Genomic DNA, 21,686 nt, shown 5'->3' with positions numbered 1-21,686 from the left:
CTTCCTCTCTCTCTCTTACCTCCCTCCCTCTCTTCCCTCCCTTCCCTCCCTCCATTCCCTCCCTTCCTTCCTCCCACCCTTCCTTCCTCCCTCCCTTCCCTCTCTCCATTCCCTCCCTTCCTTCCTCCTTCCCTTCCTTCCTCCCTTCCTTCCTTCCTTCCTCCCTCCCCCCTCCCTCCTCCTCCTCCCCCTCCTCCTCCCCCTCCCCCTTCTCTCTCCCTTCTTTCTGCCCAGGGTCAACCCTTGGTGGGAGAGGCTTTGGGTGGACAGCCCCCTTCCCCAATTCTCTAGCCCCCTCAATTCCTGAAGAAATGCTCCACCGAGTCACGTGTTCTCCGTGGGCTGGCAGCTGCGTGATTCATGCTAATAATGAGCAAGGCAGAAGAGTGACTCACGCTGACTTAATAAACCTGCGGAGAGGGAGCGGGAGCGGCTGATAACGAGTCTGTAGCCCCCCCTCCCTGCCTGCCCCCCCACCTCTCCCCCCTGCCCCTCCCGCCCCCCACCACTGCCAGTGCAGACTCAAACAAGTCTACAGGAAAGTCCACCTCCTTCCGTCTGTGAGCGGTGACATGGGTACCTTTCTCCCGGTGCTGTGGGTGTTCCGGGGCGGGGTTGGGGGCGTCTCTGCTGGGGGTGGGGGAAGGGGACCCCGTTTTCCATTCAATGAGGCCCCTCAGACTTCCCGGCAGACACATAGCTAGTGGACACCGGAAGCAAGCCCTGCGCCCCAAAGCCTGAACTTGAGGGTGGGATGAACACGTGGGCCCCCCCACCTCTCTGGGCATCTCTAACACGTGTCCATCCGGCCCCGAGTTCAGCCCCAATACTGGTATGTAAAACACACACACACACACACACACACACACACACACACACAAACACACACATACGTGTGTGTCCCAGTGGAGCAGGCCAGGGTGGCAGGGAATGGATCATTCCAGAAGGCTTGCAAGACCTGGAGCAGATTCCGACGTTAGGGTTAGTACTGTTGTTTCGGTGTTGATTTCCCTCCTACCTTGGCTCAGGTGAGAGAGGAAAAGCAGAGGTGCGGGGAAGTAGGTGGCACTGGGGGCCGGGGGCCTGGATTGCGACTCAGGGGTCCCCCGTCTTGGAGCCCAGGGAGGAGGAAGCCGTGGGATCGGGAGAGCCTTGTAAGAGACTTGGTGACTCTGGTCCCTTCCGTCCCTTCTTTTGAGTCTCCTGTACTGGTTTCATGGAGCCATAGTCTGGTAGGTGCAGAGCAGGGCGTATCCAAGAAGACAGCTTCTGACGTCACAAATCTGGCCTCTTCCTTCTCCCTTTCTTCCGTTCTTGGAGCTCTCCAGAAAAGTCGTGATTTGATGTCATAAGACGTGTTAAAGCACTTATTGTTGGCATGATGAACTCAGAAGCTATTCGTTTTTATATCATTATGATAATATCAGTATTATAATGACCATAGGATATTATTATTGTTGTTGTTGTTGTTGTTGTTACTGGTATGGAGGATGGAACTCAGAGCCTCACACTCTTTTTGGCTTCTTTGTTCATGGCTGGCACTCTACCATGTCAGCCATGGCCCCAGCCCAGCTTTTTGCTGATTAAATTTGGAAATAAGAGTCCTGTAGACTTCTTGCCTAGGTTGGCTTTGAACCATGAACCATCAGGTCTCAGCCTTCTCTCTCTTTCTCTCTCCCCCTCCCCCTCCCCCTCCCTGCAAAGGTTCCTGGGAGTTGAGCTAAAAGACTACTGTAGAGGGACAGGAGGGGGCGGCCGTGGTTGCTGGCAGGGAGGGAGGAACTCTGTGCCCCTGGGCTATGAGTTTGAGGTCTCTTAGTTTCTTGTTTCAGTTTCTGGAAATCCACCATTTGTGTATCAGAAAGCCATTCCATCGGGCACCGGTAGCTCACGCCTGTCATCCTACCCACTCAGGAGGCTGAGATCTGAGGATCACAGTTCAAACCCAGCCTGGGCAGGAAAGTCCATGAGACTCTTATCTCCCATGAACCACCAGAAAACCAGGAGTGGTGCTATGGCTCAAATGGTAGAGCACTCGCCTTGAGCTGAAGAGCTGAGGGACAGTGCCCAGGCCCAGAGTTCAAGCCCCACGACTGACCAAAGAAAAGAAAAAGAAAGCCACTCTCCTGTCCCCCGTAACTCCTTGTTCTGGTTTAGTTTTATTTTTCTATATGGGTTTTCTTGCTATCCACTCCCCACACCACCCCCAGCTGGACACGGTCTTGCTTGAGAATAAGAATATTTATTCTTACACACTGTTTAGACACGGTCTTGAGTAACACTTCATCTCTGTACACGCGAGCCTGTCTTCTGCTCTTGTGGATGATAAACAGTTTGCCTCGGAGCAGATCAGGATCAAGATCTTCACCAACTGTGACTCCTGTGAGCTGAGTTCGGCCTCCCTCTCCTCTTGCTTCTGCTCCTAGTGAGCAACGTCTGCTTGCCAGCTTGCCATGGGCGCTCCCCTGCACCCTGGGGTGATCTGGGCTGCATGGGCCCTGAGCCGGGGGAGACGATGGGGAGAGGGGAACGTGTAGCCCCAGCCCCCCACCCGCCCTCCTGTTATAGAAGGGAGTTGGAGGGGAGAGACCTGCTGAGGGTCAAGCAAACAGCACCCGGTGCCCTTCAGACACAAATGAGGGATTTAGAGGCTAGAAGCTGGTGGGTGTTGCTAGGCAACCATCGGCAGAGCTGTGGGTAACACAATCTGCTAGCCAGGCCTTTGGGCCTCTGGAGGACAAACCTGAACTTGAGCAGCCCCCTCTGGCCTGACTTTCTTCTAGGAGGGATGCAAGCAACTGCCACGTGTCTGTCTCAGTGGTCCTGCGTCCTCCGGCGGGAGGGCCGTGATGTCCCCTAGCAGACCCTAGCGTGGGGACCTGACCTTCTTTCCTTGGCTCGTCTTGGGGGGGCCAGCCCTCTTGTCCAGCTAGGCTGCCTTGAAGTAAAGGGCACAGGCCCGCCCGAGCTCATTCCTGACCCCTCCCACCCCATGGCAGGGTCTAGAGTGTCCTCGAACCCCTAGAAGCTAATCTGATTTCAGTGTGGCCCCCCCCCAACCATATACACCTCATTTCTCTTGTCCTCTTGTCCATTTGGGGCCCTGGGAGACACCAGTGGCAGCTCGTTCACTTCTTGTGAGCTGGCCCTGATGTCAGCCATTTGGCCAACAAAAGGAAGTCAGGGGCCTAGGCCTGGGGCCTCGCCTAGCAGCTTGCCTGGTGTCCCCCAACTTCACGACCCACTCTAACCCCATCTTTGGCCTCATCCGATTTGGCCTTTGGTGTTAAGGTTGTGCCGTCAGACTCCAGCAGGGCCTGGTCCTTTGGGCCCGTGGCCTCTCTCTGGGAGACAGGATGTGACGTCACACCTTGATGCTCCTCCCTCCGCCACTGGAACCTTCTGGCTCCCCAGCCCAGGGCAGCTCTTGGGTTTGTTGATTGGTTCATTGATTCACTCAACAAACAGGTCTTGGGCATGCTGGGTTCACCTAAACGGAGTGCTGAGAGGCCCAGGGTTCTACCCTCCCTGGCCTACCTCACCAAAGCAAGAAAGCCCTCATCCCCTGTATATTTTTTTTGGTGGGGGGAGCTTATTTCAATGAATAACAACCCTCATTGGTAGACGCCTGGAGGTATAAGACAGTGCCTGGGAGGGGTCAGGCCGCCATATTGGCCTCTCCTACAAGAGGAAACTTCTGGAGTACCTGGAGCCCTGGGGTCCCACTTGTCCCTGAGGAGTACTGAGGGGATCTTGAACGATGGCTGGCTGCGCTCGGGTTACGCAGCCCGGCTCTCAGATGGATTTCAGTGTGTTGATCCTCTTGGAGGAATGCAACCGCAGCCGTCCCAGTTATGCATTTCTGAAATCCCCTGTCGTGGCTGCTGTGTTATCAATGCACACATCTCCCAGAGGTAGAGAGCTGCATAAGTAAAACCACATTTCTGTTTTCCAGGGTCTCAGGTACCAGGAAGGTGGAGGGATAACCAAGCCGACTTGGGGTGCAGCACGGGGTGCATTCTCAGACTCCAGAAGAAGGTATCCACGGATAGAGATTAAGGGATGTTTGATCTCTTGTCCCAAAATGACAGAATCAATCAATCTCTACCCCCCCCCACCTCTTTGATAAAGACATGGGGAAGACTTACTTTGAATAGTCATGAGATTGCTCCAAGAAGAGCAAGCTCTATTCTAGATGTCTTGTCTACTTGTCTGGGAAGTCATGTTGTCAAATTGCAAGCGCAGGAAGTGAATTTGTCCTCCTTCCCCTTTAGGTCATGGAGTTTTTCCTTCAGATTCATTACTGGTGACCCACAATGCACTGGGGCCGCCCACCCCTCCCACAGCCCAGCTACCAATGACAGCCCTGTCCCTCCCTCCCCCAGGGGCTCTCTCTGGATGGTCACACCGGCTGTCTGCGTTCACTGAAGGAGCCATCTATACCCTAGTCCTGCAGATGGGCATTCTTTGGTACCCACTCTTACAGCCCTTTTGTCCAGTTTTGGCCCTGACCCTGCTAAGTCTGTCAGGTGGCCTGAGGAAAGGAATTTCTTCAGGTCTGGGAGTGGACAGTTCTTGTGGAAGATTAATACGGGGATGGGGGGGGGCTGGAGTGTGTGTGTATGTGTGTTTATGTGTGTAAGTGTGAGAGAGAGCATGTGTGTGCACACACATACACACAGGCACACTCAGGCTGTGGATGCCTGGAAAGCTCTAGGAATGAGTCCCAATCTTCCTGTCAAGTAATGGATGAAAATAAATATAGCCGGCGCCTGTGGCTCATACCTCTAATCCCAGCTACTCAGGAGGCTGAGATCTGAGGATCTCCCGCCAGCCCAGGCGGGAAAGTCCCTGAGACTCTTATCTCCAATGAACCATCAGAAAACCAGAAGTGGCGCTGTGGCTCCAGTGGTAGAGCACTTGCCTTGAGCTGAAGAGCTGAGGGACAGCGCCCAGGCCCTGAGTTCAAGCCCCAAGACCGATTAAAAAAAAATAAAAAAGAAAGTAAATGTAGTCTAAATAAGCCTTCAACCTCCCCCCCCCATCCCCATTCGCTCCAGAGATGAAGAGTATGGACTCTGGTATCTTGACTACTTGGGTTCAAGTTCTGCTTTCACAAGGTAGTCGCTGGGTAACTTATCTGATTTCTCTGAGTACCACCTGCGTGACAATCTCTAGCATACTGAGTTGTGAGGACGGAAATCATGCCTGTCAGATGCTGACGGCCTCACCTGCTGTGACTCTAATGCGTGCTGCCTGGTGCTCTGGAGTTAAGAATGATTATTCTGATGCTATCCATCCCTTTCTCGATTGTGCATAAACCCCTCCCTCCTTGCTGTGAGCAGTGCTGTGCGCATGCAATTACAGGGAGAAGGACTAGATGTCATTTTATTTCATTAGAAACAAATAAATATAGCCGGGCGCCAGTGGCTCACGCCTTTAATCCCAGCTACTCAGGTGGCTGAGATCCAAGGATCTGGGCTCAAAGCCGGCCCAGGCGGGAGACTTATCTCCAATGAACCACCAGAAAACTGGAAGTGGTGCTGTGGCTCAAAGTAGTAGAGCGTTGTTAGCCTTGAGAAAAAAGAGCTCAGGGACTGTGACCCAGCCTTGAGTTTAAGCCCCATGACCGGCAAGAAAAATGAATACATACGTAAAAGGTAAATCTGTGTCCCAAAGGCTTCAAATCCATACCAGAAGATGATGATTAGTTACCAATATTCATATTAGATGAGTGCTTCCACCTAGGATGTGAGAGTCTGTAAGAGAATATTCCTCTCACCCTAATGATTAAAAAAGCCAGACGGTTTATAAAATCCTGCGTGTTCGGGTCTGTCACCAGGCCTGAGGATGCAAGGCAGTGTCCTGACGTGAAGTCTGGAGGCTGACAGCCTCTCTTAAGGAGAGAGGGGGATGCACAATTCTCTTACCCTGGGCAGATGGAGAAGGAAGAAAGAAGAAAACAACCACCACTGTAGTGAACTTATAAGAGCCATTATGACTTAGCTGCAGACACAAGGAGTATCTTCTGGCTCACTCTTGAAGGTAGGCCTCTACTGAGCCCAGGAGAAAGATTGGGGGGGCGGGGGCAGGCAGGAAGAGAATGTCACGTGGTCCAGGACATGCCTATGATGTAATCTAGGAAAGGGAACCAATAACAATTCTCCCATGCATCTGACCTCTTGAGAAGACAAGGCAGAACTTGTCTGCTACTGGAAGAAAGAGGAACAGGTTGCCATATCACCAACCCCGCAGGACACTGAGGCCAGAACCGGGGGAACCACGACCCGCTCTTAGGAACAGGCCCGGGGAAAGAGTCTGCTGACATCAGACATTTTCCCAAACTAAGTACGTGTATGTGGGGTGGGGAGGAAGAAGAAGCTTCTGGAAGCCTGAACAGGATCATAGTCAAATCGCTCAAAATGGAGTATGGGTAAGAAGGAAAACATTTTTACTTAGAAATCTTCCGGATTGGCCAGAGAGGAAGAGAAAATTATGGAGGCGAGCAATGATCATGAGAGACAGGTGACTTTTCATCAGGAGTTATTGGAGTCAGAAGGCAATGATACGTGAATTTTGGCATCAGAATGGGGGAGAAACCAAAGCAACAACTTGTCGACCTGGAAAAATGAAACTGAAACACCGCAGAAGCTGTGAGGATCCGCCTGTAGAAGAGCAGGGAGTGTGAACAGAACTTCTGCAGGAGGACAGAAAATGGTTTCAGGAGAATGCCTGGTCTCAGGAAGTGGTTTCATGAAGATCATCAGAAAGCGCGAACGGGACTGTAAGCGGAAAGCACCTTTCAAGCCTTTTAACGGTAATTGGCCATGTAAAGTGAAAATAACAAAGGAACAAAGCATTATGGTCCTTAGGGAACTGAACAGGGACAGGAAGAAGAGAATTGTTACAGGGAATGTATTCTAATTTTTTAAAATTTTTCACATAGTAATATATATTTTGTGTGTGGGTGTGTACGAGTACTGGGGCTTGAGCCCAGGGCTGCATGCTTTCCCTTGGCATTTTCCTTTAAAGCTGGCTCTCTACTGCTTGAGCTATACCTTCGCTTCTGGTTTTTTGTTTTTTTGCTGGTTAATTGGAGTCTGGTGGACTTTTGTACCCCAGTTGGATTTCACCTGTGATCCTCAGATCTCAGCCTCTTCAGTACCTAGGATTTTACATGTGTGAGCAACCAGTGACTGGCTGTAAAATATATTTATTTAGGAGCTGGCAAGGTGGCTCAGTGGTAGAGCGCTTGCCTTGCATGCATGAGGCCCTGGGTTTGATTCCTCAGCACCACATAAGCAGAAAAGGCCGGAAGTGGCACTGGGGCTCAAGTGGTAGAGCGCTTGCCTTGAGCTGAAGAGCTGAGGGACAGCACCCAGGTACAGAGTTCAGGCCTCCCAACTGCCACAAAAAAAGAAAGAAAGAAAGAAAGAAAAGAAAAAGAGTAAGTTGTGATGAATTAAAGGTAAAGATTGCAATTTGTAGAGCCGTCACCAAGAGCAAAGAAGTCTGACTACAATATTTATTTAGGAGATGAAATGTAATGCTAAACAATGTGTTCTATCTCCAAACTGGATAAGAACAGAAAACAGAAAGTGTGATGGACAGAAAAAAGAAATCACCCCCACATCCCATTTATATCAAATCAAGATGTATGAATGGTTACACTGAACTATAAATACATTATCCTTCCAAAGTAAAAGGTAGAGATTGTCAGGTTGGATAAAGAGAAATGAAAACCCCAAGTATACATGCTTTATTAGGAATATTCTGTACTAAAGGAAGATGGAAACAGTCAAAAGACAACATGCAAATACTGCATGTACACAAGAATACAGATAGTGCTATACTAAATCAGGAGTGGATTTCAAGATGACAAAGACATAAAATAGGCATTTTATGTTGATAGTAACAGTTTCATTTATCAAGAATTAAATCCAGCTGGGTGCCAGTAGCTCATGTCTGTCGTCCTAGCTACTTGGGAGGCTGAGATCTGAGGATCATGGTTCAAAGGCAGCTTAGGCAGGAAAGTCCCTAAGAGACTATTATCTCCAATGAACTACCAGAAAACCAGAAGTAAAGCTGTGGCTCAAAGTGGTGGAGCTCTAGCCTTGAGCAACAGAGCTCAGAGACATGCCCAGGCCTTGAGTTCAAGCCAACCTCACAACCAACCTAAAAGAAAGAAAAGAAAAAAAATATGTACATGTACATATATATGTGTATGTATATATGTGTGTGTGTGTATATAGTAGTATATAGTATATGTATATGTATATATATATATATACATATATATATACTATATATATACTATATATATATACTATATATATAGTATATGTATATACTATATATATAGTATATGTATATACTATACAATATTATACTATATAGTATAATATTGTATAGTATATACATATAGTATATAATATAATATAATAGTATAGTATAGTATAATATAATATAGTATAATATTGTATAGTATAATATTGTATATAGTATAATATTGTATAGTATATACATATAGTATATAATAGTATAATATTATACAATATATAGTATAGTATATACTATAATATACTCTACAATATTATACTATATATAATATATACATATATAAAATATATATAGTATATATGTAGTATATATACTATATATACTACACATATATATACTACATATATACTATATATACATATATAAAATATATATAGTATATATGTAGTATATATACTACACATATATATACTACATATATACTATATATACTATATATACTATAATATAATATACTATAATATATACTATAATATATATAGTATGTAGTATATAGTATATAGTATATAGTATAATATTGTAGAGTATATATACTATACATATATACTATATATAGTATAATATTGTACATATATACTATATATAGTATAATATTGTAGAGTATATATATACTATATATAGTACTATATATAGTATATATATATAGTATATACTATACAATATATTGTACAATATTATACTATATATAAACTATCTATACTATACAAATGTATATGGTGATAGAAATCCTCCCATGGTTGATTCTTGGGACAAGAGATTCAGGAGCTTGTGGGACTTTGTGAGTGAGAGAAACCATCCATGTTTAACAGGACACCTAAGACCCCAGCACTTATTTGATGGGAACTACCTTTAAAATCATTTTCTTTTGCTTCAAATCCTTGTCAACAACTTGGAAGCACAGCGTTGAAGGTATACCAGTTGTCATAACCATTACCTTACAATGTGTGTGTGTGGGGAGGGAATGCTAAGCCAACACCATTTTAAACCAAATTAAAAACAAAAACTTTCAATGTGATCCACATGCTTCTAGCCAGTTCTCCAGCAGAACAGTGACTGCTCTGAGTCTGAGGCCTTGCTGGAGACTTTGTGGAGGCCGGGGTGGGGGGTGGGGCGGGCAGGGTGTCCCCCTGGGCTGGGGCAGGGGGTCAGTGGGCCCCGGCGGCGTCCACAGAGATGCATTTCGATGGTGTCTGCTGTTTCTGGTCTAGGACTCAAGAAGACTTCAAAAGCAGATCCTCCCCCCTTTACCTCTCACAGAAGCCCAGCTGATCCCTCTTTCCCTGCTCGGTTCATGACATCAAAGCTGGTTTCATCTGCTCAATGGCGTCCAGGCCGGCTCTGCGGACAGAGGGATTCTGGAAAGGGGTGAGTCAGTTACTCTGAGGAGTAGCAGCCCCTACCTTCCTCTCCCAGAGACCGGACCCGGTCTGGCCAGGCCCAGCCCCTACCTTCCTCTCCCAGAGACCGGACCCGGTCTGGCCAGGCCCAGCCCCAGGGGTGTGCCCCGCTCTGAGGGGAGCAAGGCTGAGGCCTGGCTGGTGTGGGTATAGCTCTGTTGCCTTATTTCTGTTCTCTGGCTTCTTTCCTTGGGTTCCTGGCTAGACTGAATTTCATCCTCTTGAAACTGTTTAAAGATATATATGTATGTGTGTATATAAATAATCTATGTATATATTTATATATATATGTACATTTGTAATGGATGACATTCGTGGTAGCTGTCAACAGAAAGAGAATGAAAGGTTGTTTCCCAGATCCTGTCCCTACTCCTGGTATTCATGGCGGAGGTAAAAAATCCCCATGGTGCCAATGGCTCACACCTGTCACCCCAGCCACTCAGGATGGCTGAGATCTGAGGATTGCAGTTCAGAGCCAGCCCAGGCAGGAAAGTCCATGAGACTCTGATCTCCCATGAACCACCAGAAAACCAGAAGGGGCGCTGTGGTTCAGGTGGTAGAGCGCTCGTCTTGAGCTGAAGAGCTGAGGGACAGCGCCCAGGCCCAGAGTTCAAGCCCCACGACCACCACCACCAACAGAAAAATCTCCATGGCTCCTCTCCTGACTCAGTTTCTCACTAACTCACGCCACCCATGCGAGGTTTCTGTCGACCTTGGGTTCTGAACTTACTTGGGTACTAGACTTCCAGAGGTTGAGGCCTTGGCTTCGTCAGTCTATTCTGCGTCTCTGCTTGTGTTTGTAAACGGAGCTCGATCCAAAGTTTATGTCCGTTCCACCGACCTTTGCAAGAGTCAGATCTCTTTAACCAGGCAGCCCCCGTGAACATTACTGGCGAGGCTGGGGAATGTAAAGGATTTATGAATGAATGTGCAAAAAAAAAAAAAATCCAACCTGGGGGTGTAAAATGTGGGATTTCAGTAAGGCATAATTCATGTTGCTGTTAGCCCTTAAAACAGGAAATAATATACCCATTTAACTTCATCACAATTTATATTACATGTGCATAGTTCTAAACAAATGTTGTAGATGGAGAGTTCGGTAGTAATAATATTTATGAATCACACTTTTAGTTAGCAAAGGAAATGTGTGACCTCTTACATTTTGGCTTGACATTTGAATTGGGTGTCCAGTGTATTTGACAGGCCTGATAGATTCTCATTAGCTCCGTGTATAAACAGGAAATGCTTTCTGGGTAAGCAGTTATTAATGGAGGCCATCTTCTACTTTGAACGGTCAGTTGCTTTCTGCTGTTGCTTTTTGTTTTTTAAATTTGATTTCTATCTGTTAAAATTAAATAGGCAAAAGGTGGATGCTGTAATGCCCCAGAGGGTAAACCTGAAGCAAGTTACCAAGTGCCAAGCTCTGAATAAAAAGGCAGAAATTAATTAAAATTAAAAATAAAGATGACAGCAGAGTGGGTGGCAGGCCGGGCAGCTGTACGGGGAAAAACAAGGGTAGCAGGGAGCTCCCCCGTGGCCTGGCCTGTATCTTGTCTTCCCCTCTGTCAGATAACCTACAGGAATTAGAACATGGCGTAAGTAAGCCCACACTTAACCTTTACCCACAGCAGGATTAAAGCAGTTTGTGCAAAAAAAAAAAAAGGAGAATCAAAAGAAGAAGAAAGAAAAAAAAAAAGACTTGAAATGCAGCCAAAGTCAGCGATTTTCTTTTTACATTTCCAGCACTAACTTGGTGCTCGACCACACACCATCGCCCAATAGGGGTTAGAGTTGAGGGTCTGAGTTGAGGGTCTGAGTTGAGGGTCTGAGTTCTCCTGGAAATGAAAGGGAATGCAGCCAGCTGCCTGCCATCATGCCAGCCACCAGCCCCGGCCCAGCTGGCCCGTTCCCCGGCTCCTTCTGAGTAATGCTTAGAATCTAATTAAAGTCACTTCGAGACCCGGAAAGTGAAGCTGGCAGGCCCTTCATCTGAGATTTCAGGTTTTCGGAGAGGGAAAGTAGCGTTTTTATTGTTGGGGGTCAAAGTTTAAATTTAGTTTATATCAGATTACCAAAATATGCTTTCAGTAAGGTTAGATTCTCAGGCCGCGCGGAGACAATGGGCTGTAATAAAAGCCAACGGGGCGAGAAGTAATCCCATTACAGATGAACCCTTCACTCTGGCCTCAACTTTGGGAACTCTAACCACAGGGTCCGGGTCCCCACAGGAAGATAAAGGCTGATACAGGCAGGAATCCCAGTTAGCTCCTCTTCCCCCTCCTCCTCCTCCTCTCCCTCCCCCTACTTCCCTCCTCTTCCTCCTCCTTCCCTCCTCCTCCTCCTCTGCTCCTGCTCCCATCCTCCTCTTCCTCCTCCTTTCCCTACTCTTTCTCCTCCTCCTCTCCTTCTTCCTCCTCTTCCCCCTTCTCTCCCTCCTCCTCCTCCTCCTCTTCTTCCTCTTCCTCCTCCTCTTCCTCCTCCCTTCTTCCTCCTCCTCTTCCTCCTCCCCTCCTCCTCCTGTCCTCCCCTCCTCCTCCTCCCCCTCCTCCTCCTTTCCATTCTTCCCCTTCTCCTCCTCCCACCCCCTCCTCTTCCCCCTTCCCCCTCTCCTCTTAGAGCACTGAAGTTGTTTGTTCATTAACCAAGAGGGAAGCTCTTGATGATAAGCATTTTTGTATTTCTCTCTTGGCCCTCCCCTGGCTTTCTAGATCCTTCTCTGGCTCATAGGAAACACTCCCTGAAGGCTTTTTGGGTGAACTTGAAGAGAACTCAGATCTTCTGTGCAGAAAGAAATGATTTTTTTTTAGGGCCTGAGACAAGCCCTCTTAACCCTGTACCGGATGCTTTTTGCTCATTGGCTGGTGCTCTACCAATGGAGCCATGCCTCCAAGCCCTGGGAAGATATATATATTCTTGTTTTTAAACCAAAGACTCTAGGAGTCTAGGAGAAGTAAAGAGTGTTTCCAACAGGAAGAAGGCAGCGTGGTCATTCTGGGGGTGAGGGGGGGCAGGTATCAGAACAGCAAACAGGTGCAGGCTGAGCAGGGGCTCTGCACCCTTCTGATGGTGGACTAGAACTGGACAAGGGCAGGGGACACGATTCTCCTGGGAGTTCTCAAGCAAGCCAGCCTGCTTCCCCAGGGCTGGGGACCCCCGGTCGGTGTCTCTCTCTTCAGAGCTGGCTTTGCTGCTCCTGAGCTCTCTACTGGCTATTAGGACTTTGCTGGGCTCAAGAGAAGTAGGATGGGCTGGGGCGGTTGGCTCACGACTGTCATCCCGGCTACTCAGGAGGCTGAGATCTGAGGATCACGGTTCAAAGCCAGCCTGGGCAGGAATAATCTGTGATACTTTAATCACCAATGAACCACCAGAAAGTTGGAAGTAGAGCTGTGGCTCAAAGTGGTAGAGCGCTCGCCTTGAGCTGAAGAGCTGAGGGACAGCGCCCAGGCCCAGAGTTCAAGCCCAAGACCACCACCACCAAGTAGAATCTCACTTCTTTCAACTAAGTAGGAAAACCCCCTTCTCTAATCCTCCTGTAAACCCTGCCTGTATCTCTCGTGACCGGATTACCTTATCTTAGCTCCCTGCTAAAAGAGTTTAAGAGTTGGTGTAGTCTCTTATGTCCTTGTGGGTTCTCAGAGCAAAACATCATTTGTCAGTCTTGGAACCCCCAGATCCCAGGCCCTTTCCTCCCAAGGCCTGAGCACAGAGCAGCTCTCCATAAAGTCTGTTCAACTCCTTTCCACAGAGTAGGTACCCACTCAGACCAAGCACGGAGTGGAGACGCATGGGTCTGACTCACATGGTCCTGGATCTCCAAAGGATGGGCTGGAGGAAGATTGGCCTGGGCTCCACGTGAGGCTCAGTGTTCTGGGAGAGAGCGGCCTGGTTGTAGATCACCCTAGAACTATCCCTTGAAGGGAAAGAGGCAGCCTTTGCCTAAAGAGTAGGCTCACAGGGCTGGGAAGGTTAAGTGCTTGCCTTGCATGCATGAGGCCCTGGTTTCGATTCCTCAGCACCACATAAGCAGAAAAAGCCAGAAGTGGCACTGTGGCTCAAGTGGTAGAGTGCTAGCCTTGAGCTGAAGAGCTGAGGGACAGCGCCCAGGCCCAGAGTTCAGGCCCCAGGACCAACACACACACACACAACACACACACACACACACACACACACACACACACAACACACACACACACGCACACACGCGCACGCACACACGCACACACACACGCACGCGCACACACACACACACACACACACAGTGATCATTCACAAATAACCTAGATGCACAGATACAGGGATTATTATTACTGTGTTTCCTCTTTTGGGCAAATTTGTTTGCCTCAAACACGTTATGTCTAGACACTGCTTTATAATTAATGCCACATCAGAGTATGTTAGATTATATTAAACTTGCTTTTAAAAAGCCTCCCCTCTCAAGGCAAATTAGAACCTTCTGATACAAACAAATTCATTAAATGATTTCACAGATGGGAAAGAAGAACAAAGAAGAAGATCAGTTCATGAAAGAGTAGATGTTATCATTTTCAGATGAGCATGAACATCCTTCTGTGTAAAACAAAACAAAATAAAACAATCAGGGCTTGATAGGGGCTACTCTAGCTTAATTATATTAGCCTTCTAAATATATGTGTGTGTAAGTATATACACATGTATAACATATATGTAAATATATAATCGTAAGAAATCATATTTTAGAGAAAGCCTGCAATGTTGTTCTTTTTCAAAGATTAGTTGTTAAGCTGGGCACTGGTGGCTCATGCCTATAATCCTAGCTACTCTGGAGGCTGAGATCTGAGGATTATGGTTTAAAGCCAGCCAAGCAGGAAAAGTCTTATTTCCAATTAATCAGTGAAAACCTGGAAGTGGAGCTGTGGCTCAAGTGGTAGAGCACTAGACTTGAGTCAGGGACAGTGTCCAGACCCTGAGTTCAAGCCATAGTACTGACAGGAAGAAGAAGAAAGAGGAGGAGGAGGAGGAGGAAGAAGAAGAAGAAGAAATGTTAAAGGAAAATGATGAAAGTGAATATTTAAAAGTGAAAAAACAAATCCAACGTGACTCCTTCGGGTGAGTCATTGCAAGTTGTAGTTTATTCTTTTTTCCCTCCTAATAAAATAGCTACATAATTTATATTCAGCGGTACACACATCCTAATTTGTTTAACACTTTCTTGTTTTAAATTATATTTTTGTTATCTTTAAGCACTCGTACAAAGGAAGTACCATTCAACAGATCAACAAACTCTCATTTCCCTTCAACCCTCCCAACCCTCAAGTTGAGAGATGTCATTTGATTCCCCAACACACACACACACACACACACACACACACACACACACACACACACACACACACACACACAAATGTTGCAGTAAGCATTCTCCTAGCAAAGACCTGTGGGACTTAAGTTGAACCTTCCGGTATCTTATATTTCATCATTTTTTTAAAAAAATTTTTTGGTCGGTCCTGGGTCTTGAACTCTGGGCCTGGGCGCGATCCCTCAGCTCTTCAGCTCAAGGCGAGCGCTCTACCATTTTGAGCCACAGCACCACTTCTGGTTTTCTAGTGGTTTATTGGAGATGAGAGTCTCACAGACTTTCCTGCCCAGGCTGGCTTTGAACCGCGATCCTCAGATCTCAGCCTCCTGAGTAGCCAGGATGACAGGCGTGAGCCAGCCCCAATGTTCTTTTTACACCAGAAACTCCTGTCTTGTATGTTTATATATATATATAATTTTATAATATATATTATTAAAAGAAATGTATATAATATATATTTTAAGTTAATAATATAGAATGTATGTGATATATAATATAATATATATTATATAGCATGTATAATAACTATGATATATAATATATATGTATATCATATATATTTATAGCTGTGAGCTAATCCCCTAGCGAACTCTGGTTTATAGAGAAAGATTGACCCAGTGCAGGGACCCTGATAATCCCCGTCCCGTAGATTTGGGTTCTCTTGGGACAGGGACCCTCATCCCCCCCCCCCACACCCCCATGGAACTGTGGGACTGCTTTCTTACTCAAGATTGGAGTGGGCCCGACCCACGGTGAACTACAACCAAGGTGGGATTTTGTGAGAGCCTTAGAAACCAAGCCGTGCTCCAGTCCCCTTTGGTGGTTCTTTGTTCTTCTGGACTCCAGGAATAAGGGCCCCCAAAAATGCCTTGATGAAACTCGGGGTGGGTGGGTGTGGGGAGAGGAATAGCTGAGGATGATGCTCTAATTCTCTTTCGCTGAGCTTCTTGGTATGAAGGGCTTGGGCCAGGGGTTCCTAGAAACCACTGTGCATGGGGATGGGCCAGGGCCTTTGCACCTTCTGAGACCTTCCTTCCCGTGTCACTCTCCCGGCCGGATCAGGGTCGGGGGGGGATGTGAGAGTGGTCTACAGGTCTTGCTTTACACTTCCTTTCCCTTAGCCTTTCCTTAAGAGGTTTGAACCCCGCCGGTGGCTCACGCCTGCCATCTCAGCTACTCAGGAGGCTGAGACCTGAGGATCGCGGTTCAAAGCCAGCCGGGGCAGGAAAGTCCGTGAGACTCTTATCTCCAATAAACCACCAGAAAACCAGAAGTGGCGCTGTGGCTCAAGTGGTAGAGCGCTCGCCTTGAGCTGAAGAGCTGAGGGACAGCGCCCAGGCCCGGAGTTCAAGCCCCACAACCGACCCCCCCCCCAATAAAAATAATTTGAGCCCTTGGAAGAGCTCAGCAGCACCTTGTTTCCATGCACCCCCCTCTGCCAGGGCTAGAGGCAGAGTCAGAATTTAAAAATAAAAAAATAAAAAACTGGCACAACATTCATGTCTACCACACTGTGCAAACCATTGACAGCTTGGAGACACTAAGCCCATTAAAAAAAAAAAAAAACCAAAACACCAAAAACCACCTTGTTGTGCAACGCCTAACACTTGCCCACCTTCTAGAACACTCCATCTTCCTACACTCTAACTCCATGCCCAGCTAAATAGCAGCCCCCCCCCCCATCCCAGGGGCAGACTCTGCCCGGGGGTGTCTGCAAGTCACTGGTAGCCCGGTTACCAAGTGGCAGACAGGAGATTTGAACCCAGGGCTGTGTATGGACTGATAAACTGGAGATCCCCCCCCCCTCCAGGCATAGACCAAGGCTTTGCGCTGGGCAGAGGGGCTGGCCTGGGGTTGGAGGGGGGGTGGGGAGGGCACTTTTTGTGCAGCCTTTGAAGTCAGTGATGTCACAAGCCAGCTTTTATGGGGCCTGGGAGGAGGTAGCAAGCACTTGGGGAGGGCAGCTGGCTGGGCCCCCCAGGGCCTGCTTTGATAAGACTAGGCCTGAGATGGAGGGGAGACCCGGAAGAAAGCCCAGGGCTGTGGTTTGTGCCGGGGAGTCAGGGCCTGATTTCTGGCCGGGTGGGCGGGGCTGTGAAGACAGGCTGGCGGCCCTGGGATTTAGAGGTTTAGCTTTGTGGCAATCGCCCGCCCGGACTTGCAAGGACTTGGGTTGGGTGGGTCAGACTTAAGGAAGAGCCAGCAGCCAGGAAACAGAGGGGCTGGGGGAGCTGGTCACAAGCCTGCTGGGTGAGACCCCCCTGGGAACCCCCCCAAGATGGAGGGAGAGGAGGATCTGGGCTCCACGCTATCTCTTCTGTAGATTCTCCTCCTCATCAGTCGCCCAGGGCAGGGAGGGCAGGAGCCTGGTGGAGATGAATGGAACTCAGGACTTGCCTGGGACTAAACTCCTCTCAGGAAGGAATTGGGGCTCACCCAGAGGAAGGAGCAGGGTGGAGGGGCTGTCTGGGTGGACATGGTGATTTTATTTTTGGTCGGTTGTGGGGCTTGAACTCTGGGCCTGGGCTCTGTCCCTCAGCTCTTCAGCTCAAGGCCAGCGCTCTACCACTTGAGCCACAGCGCTACTTCCGGTTTCCTGGTGGTTTATTGGAGATCAGAGTCTCATGGACTTTCCTTGCGCAGGCTGGCTTTGAACCACGATCCTCAGATCTCAGCCTCCTGAGTAGCTAGGGTGACCTGGTTGTAGTTCTAGTATTTGTGACCGTTAGCAACTTACTGAACCTCTCCACACCTCTCACATGAGGACAATATGGCACACATAGCACGTGGTGTGTTGGAGAATCGATGGAGGGAAGCAGGCAGAAGGCAAAGCTGCGAGCTGATCTTGTGCTGGCTTTGTGTTCACTGCTCTCAGCTGAAAGCAAGTGCGACGGTTTTGGGGGGAAGGCTGGAAAGAAGGGAGCCACGGCTGGCTTGTGGAGGGCCATGGCACCTCACTCCAACAAGGCTGGGGGGGGGGTGGAGGAGGGGCTGAGCACACCCGAGAGTGAGCTCCGCCCGACCCCACCCCAAGAGAGTGACTGGCTGTGAGGACTTGGGGTGAAACCGAAACTCCAAACGCCCAGCATCTCCAGGAGGGAGAGGGGTGGAGGGGCGCACTGGCTGACCAGCAACTCTGGTGAGTGGATCTGAGGGGTGGCCACTCCCTCCCAGCCCATCCTCCTCCTCCCTTCCTCCCCAATTCCGCCCGCCCCTCCCCACTTAGAGATTGTCTTCGGTTTTATTTTGAATTTCATTCTGCAATAGAAGTTACCTTTGTGTATCATCGTGGTCCTAGAGTGCTTTTTCCAAGCACGCACACGCATGCAGGAATACACGCATGTACACACAGTTGCATGCATACACACATGCGCACACCAGTGCACACATGCTCAAGCACAATGCACACGTGTGCACACAATTGCATGTATACTCACACATGTACACACACATACACACACACACACATACACACACAAACACCTCAGTCCTGGCCTCTGCTCCTTCCCCTTCTTTCTAGCTCCAAAAGACAATTCAACTTTTAGTAATTTAGTAAGTTAAGCCAATCCAGTTCGTGGCTCAAAGTGGTAGAGTGCTAGCCTTGAGCAAAAGAGCTCAGGGACAGTGCCCAGGCCCTGAGTTCAAGCCCCAGGACAGACAAAAAATTATAGATAGATGGGCTGGGAAGGTGGCTCAGTGGTAGAGCACTTGCCTAGCATGCATGAAGCCCTGGGTTCAATTCCTCAGGACCACGTACAGAAAAAGCCAGAAGTGGCACTGTGGCTCAAGTGGTAGAGTGCTCACCTTGAGCAAAAGAAGCTCAGGGACAGCGCCCAGGCCCAGAGTTCAAGACTCAGGACTGGCAAAAAAATATCGATAGATAGATAGATAGATAGATGATAGATAGATGATAGATAGATAGATAGATAGATAGATAGATAGATAGCAGACAGAACTGTATCTATCTGTGTATAGTTTTTTTTAATTTTTTTATTGTAAAGATACTATACAGAGGGTTACTGTTACATGAGTGAGGTAATGAGTACACTTCCTCTTGAACATTGTTACCCCCTCCATTGTTTTCCCCCACCATCCCCTCCCTCCCTCCCTTCCCCAAGGTTCTTTTTTTTTTTTTTTTTGATTGTGATTAAGTGATTACTTAATTTCCGGAAATTCACAGTATTGTGGAATAATGATGCTCATTTAAAGTCACAAGTTCATTCTAACTTTCCTGGAGCAAATTGTTTATCACAGTCTGTAATATATAACGGTGCTCATATGTTATATGTGATCAACAGCATGGGGATATTTAGTAGTGGTTCAACCAGATGAGTGGGAGTTCTTTGTTTCTTAAGTCCTGTTAGTTTTGTCATATCACCTAACATTTTGGATTCATCATCCACTTATCAGGGAGACCATGTACTGTTTGTCTCTTCGTTCTTGGCTTACCTCGCTCAACATGATTCCTTCTAGCTCCATCCATTTCCCTGCAAATGCCATTATTTTGTCATTTCTAATGGCTGCATAATATTCCATTGTGTATAGATACCACAATGTTTGGATCCATTCATCTGTGGTGGGGCATCTAGGTTGTTTCCATATCCTAGCTATTGCGAACAGTGCTGCAATAAACATGGAGGTGCACGTGTCCTTGTATATTGGTTCCTGTTGTTCAGGGCAGATGCCTAGAAGTGGTATGACTGGGTCGTAAGGGAGGTCAATCTTTAGCTTTCTAAGGACCCTCCAGACTGCTTTCCAAAGTGGTTGTATGAGTGTACATTCCCACCAGCAGTGTAATAGCGTTCCTCGTTCTCCACATCCCCTCCAGCATTTGTCGTTGGCTGATTTGTGGATGTGGGACATTCTGACTGGGGTAAGGTGGTATCTCAGGGTTGTCTTTATTTGCATTTCCTTCACCACCAGGGATGATGAACATTTCCTCATGTGTTTCTTTGCCATTTTTATTTCTTCATTTGAGAAGTCCCTCTTTAGTTCCCTTGCCCATTTAGTAATTGGTTTGTTGGGTTTGGGAGGGATTAGTTTCTTGAGTTCCCTGTATATATATACAGGATGTTAACCCCTTGTCTGATATATTGCTGGTAAATATTTTTTCCCAATTAGTTGGTTGTCTTTCTAGCTTGGTTGCGATAGCTTTATCTGTGCAGAAGCTTTTTATTTTAAGGTAGTCCCATTTGTCGAGTCTCTCTCCAATTTGTTGTGACCCTGGGACTCTGTTCAGGAAGTTCCTTCCTGTGCCTATTAGTTCAAGTGTCTCTCCTACTCTGTCCTGCAGTATCTGTGTATAGTTTTATACATCCTAAATATTGCAGGATACGAGTGTGTTGATTTGTGTATCTCTGAAGGCTAAAGGATATTGCATATTTCACATGTATTTATTGGCCATTGTTATCTTATTTTCTCTTTTGGTGCTAGTACGAAGGCTTGAACCCAGGGGTTTGGATCTCACTCGCTGTCACTCATGGCTGGTGTTTCTGCCCCTTATGCTATATCTCGAGTCTGGCTTTTAAGGTAACAATGTCTATTCAGTGTCTATTCAGGGCATTTGCTTGGTTTTTGATTGGATTACTTGGTTGGTTTGCTTATGCCATTGTTGGTTGGTTGGCAGTACTGGAGTTTAAACTCAGGGTCCCATGTTTCCCAGGTAGGCACTCTACCACTTGAGTTTCTCCCCCAGCCCTTTTTTTGCTTTGGGTTATTTTTCGGGTAGGGTTTTTTTTTTTTTTTTTTTTTTTTTTTTTTTTTTTTTTTTTTGCCTAGGAGCAGTCACAAATCATTATCTTCTACACTGCTCCCACACAGCTGGGTTCCTCCCTGAAATAAAGCCAGCTTTTGATTGGCACTTTTCTTTTTTCTTTTTTCTGTCAGTTGTGGGATTTGAACTCACTGTTCCTGAGCCCCTTTTTGCTCAAAGCTAGCGCTCTACCACTTGAGCCACAGGTCTACTTCTGGTTTTTGAGTGGTTCATTGGAGATAAGAGTCTTTTGGGGACTTTCCTACCTGGACTGGCGTCGAACTACAATCCTCAGACCTCAGCCTCCTGGGTAGCTAGGATTATAGGCGTGAGCCACCAGCCCCTAGCTTGTGATCTTTCTAATGTGTTGTTGAATTTGATTTGCAACTGTGTTATTGAGAATTGATGCTGAAGTTGAATTTTCTTCTTGTGTTCTGATCCAGCTTTTGTATCTGGCTTCATAGAATGAATTTCACTGCAGATAGATAGATAGATAGATAGATAGATAGATAGATAGATAGATAGATAGATAGATCCATCCATCCATCCATCCATCCATCCATCCATACATACATACATACATACATACATACATACATACATACATACATACATGATAGATACATAGTCACTTCCCTTTATGGAATAGTTTGAGGAGCCTTGAGGTTAACTGGTTTAAAACCTCTAGTTCAGAGGTTTTCTTTGTTGGGAGATTCTTCATTACTGCTCCACTTTCATTGCTTGTTGTCTTGTTGTAGAGCTTTTGAAGTTGTCTATATCCTCTTGGTTCAAATTTGGATTTTTTTTTTTTTTTTGTCGATCATGGGGCTTGAACTCTTGGCCTGGTGCTGTCCCTCAG

At 47.2% G+C, this 21,686-nt stretch overlaps 1 long non-coding RNA gene across 1 annotated transcript in view; it reads left to right on the top strand.

Annotated features, from left to right (window-relative positions):
- Positions 1–4,023: 4,023 nt before the first annotated feature.
- LOC138809386 (uncharacterized) overlaps positions 4,024–21,686 on the top strand; it is a 38,742-nt gene continuing 21,079 nt past the window's right edge. The window contains exons 1-2 of the long non-coding RNA XR_011366826.1: positions 4,024–4,038; positions 9,549–9,705. This is a non-coding gene — a long non-coding RNA (uncharacterized lncRNA). The remainder of the gene's footprint in view (positions 4,039–9,548; positions 9,706–21,686) is intronic.

This window comes from Dipodomys merriami, unplaced genomic scaffold (assembly GCF_024711535.1).
Source record: "Dipodomys merriami isolate MVZ:Mamm:240054 unplaced genomic scaffold, mDipMer1.0.p SCAF_496, whole genome shotgun sequence".
Lineage (NCBI taxonomy): Eukaryota > Metazoa > Chordata > Mammalia > Rodentia > Heteromyidae > Dipodomys > Dipodomys merriami.
Note: the sequence above shows the minus strand (reverse complement) of the source record. Positions and strands in the feature narration are given on the sequence as shown.